The sequence below is a fragment of the Megascapheus bottae genome, chromosome 4, assembly GCF_031878675.1.
Source record: "Megascapheus bottae isolate mThoBot1 chromosome 4, mThoBot2.hap1, whole genome shotgun sequence".
Taxonomy (NCBI): Eukaryota; Metazoa; Chordata; class Mammalia; order Rodentia; family Geomyidae; genus Megascapheus; species Megascapheus bottae.
Window position 1 is genome coordinate 20585344 of NC_143512.1, and position 2640 is coordinate 20587983.

A 2640-nucleotide genomic window follows, 5' to 3' on the forward strand; every position below is an offset into this window, starting at 1 on the left:
AATAGTTTTTAAACAATGTTACCAAATAACCAAGCAACCCAAAGCAGCAGGTGAACAATCTTTACAGTGCACTTTCACCTCACTAAAGTTGGAGCTGCTCTTTTTGGATATTTTTCTACTTCAATGTGAAGTAGATTGCTAAGAGTTTCATTAGTGGTTTCATTATTTGGCTTTTTAAAGAAAACTGGTTTTGATTCCCACCCTCTCACAGAGATCTGTTTGGGAAAATCATATAGTCAGAATAACCAGATGCACTTCAGTAGATGAAATCTTCCAATTCAACTGTAATAAATGAACATCTATGTCCTTAGCTATATTACCAGTATATCCTGGAACCAAAGTAAGATGGTTTTCCACAATCCCACAATCCACTTAAATGTTGTTTTAAAATCATAATATTTCCATCATTTATAACTTCTGTTTTGGATGATATTTCGGACCACCTCATTTTTATTACTGCTTGAAGCCAGTTTAGGCCAACTATTACATACTCTTTTAAGTAATGACTTTTACTAGAGTCAACAAGTCTACACAACAGCCAAGTGAGACATACTGCTTTTCTTCCTGCAAACTAGTGGTAAGCACAGGAAGGCAATCTACCACAACTCCAAGATCTTCTATCCTCATCAATATGCTACAAGTTCACTTATATTTCTCTTTCTTCAGAATGTTAAAGCTACATTCAACCTCAAATTCCTGCAGACTAAAACTTGAGTCATTGTTTCATGATCCTGAGAAACTTCTGAAAAAAGAAAACAAAATTAATTTTGACGATAGGCTTTCTGTTTGTGAAGAAACAGCTTCACTGGAGTTAACCAAGTATGTTCCATTATCATGGTGTATCTTTTAGGCAGGTGGCCTGAAAAGCCAGTTCATGTTCATTATTTGCCATGTCACAGCCCCCAGTTTCAGGGGACTGTCTTTTTATGTATCAAGGATTTGGGAAGAGATGATCAACTTTCTTTCTGTGAAAGATCACATTATGAAGTTTATCTGGGCTTTTCACAGCTTGTCCCACTGTCCTATTTAGGTAAGCAGCCAACTGTTTGAAGATATCTTATCCTCCTTCATATTCTTATTAGTGAAATTGGAGCTCCTTTTTCTAGGAAGATCAATAGAATGGTCTTCAATGTTATTACAAAAATTTCGTTTCCTAACACTGTGGATTTCAGATGCCATAATCTCTTAAATACTGGAGTCTTATGATACAGCAACGTCCCAGTCCAGCCCTGGAGCAGACTCTAGCTCCTGGCCAGGACCGATTTGCAGCCATTCAAATGGAGGCCAAGAGTGCGGCCCGCCGGGAAAGCTCATCAATTCCCCATTTTACTTGTGTACAGCTATTACAGTAGAACCAAGAAGAAACTAAAACCTCAATATTTATTAAGCTAATGATTAATAATTACTTGCATATGCTATTTATATAATTAGCATCATTCTAAAATGTCATATCTACATGAAGTTCAATATATCAAAACAAGATTTGTAGGCCAAGTACATGAACTTGTACTCTTATATCTGCTGTTAGCATTTATATTTGTATGATGTATCATAAAGTTTCAGATTCAATATTTCAGTATTTATAAAGAAATAAAACAAAATTTTATGCTCTCTCATATTCTATGTCTAGAATTCTATATAAACCTCAATGAAAAATAGTTTTGAAATAACAATAAAAAGAGCATTTTCCAAAAATTCACTATTAATACTTCATAATATAAAAACCTAAACTAAGTAAATTCAGAAATGCTTGCATACCTGTCACACATATAGAAATAAATATTTTATAGTTAAATTATAAATATGTGGACTACATATTAAAAAGTATTTTTTGCAGTGCAACAGCATTGGAGATAGTTATGTGAAAAACAATGGATTGTATAAAAAGGATCAAACATTACGTTAAATTATAAATAGGTAAAAATGTCATTTGTTTTTGTAATCATTGCCTATATCTTCTATTATGTTTGGCCAATATGCAATACTTTAAAGATAGTTTCAACTTATAGCATTAGTTTAGCAAGAAGAGAAGAAAAGAGATAGGCTCAGTTTTTTGGGTAATGTGCACTGAGTTAAGTATATCCTTGATTTGGATGAAAAGCAAGGAAATACAATGTAAAACATTGTACAGTGCTAAGAGTAAATACTTCTGTATCAGACAAGATAGGGATATACATCTGAGTCTAATGAGGCATGAATTAATTGAAACTAGGTGCTTAACCTCACCAAAAGTTAGCTATTACATGCAGAAATATAAGTCAAGCTATATAAAATAAACCTCCAAATCAACTTGAATACCTACTTGAATGCTCTGTCCAAATTAGAAAAGCTATCCTCTTAGAAATACTACACAATTATGTAAAATATATCAGAACTCAGAAGACATTTATTCCTGTTCTCTAGATAAGTAGACAACAAAATTGTAACATAATCACCCTAAAATTAAGATAAATGACATGCTTTTATGCAATTCCATCATTATTTCCCAAGCAATTTCATAGGGTTAAACAGGAAAACAATATAAAAAGCAGTGTGGGGAGTGAGGTTTTGGTGGAAGATGGCAGAGGTACAGTGTGAGTCTTTCTGAGTCCTCGCCAAGATACCAGTTCAGGAATCGCAGGGGAAAGTTCATACCCAAAG

At 33.6% G+C, this 2640-nt stretch overlaps 1 pseudogene; it reads right to left on the reverse strand.

Annotated features, from left to right (window-relative positions):
* Positions 1-228: 228 nt before the first annotated feature.
* Positions 229-1179, reverse strand: LOC150064137 (KATNB1-like protein 1 pseudogene; annotated as a pseudogene).
* Positions 1180-2640: the final 1461 nt, after the last annotated feature.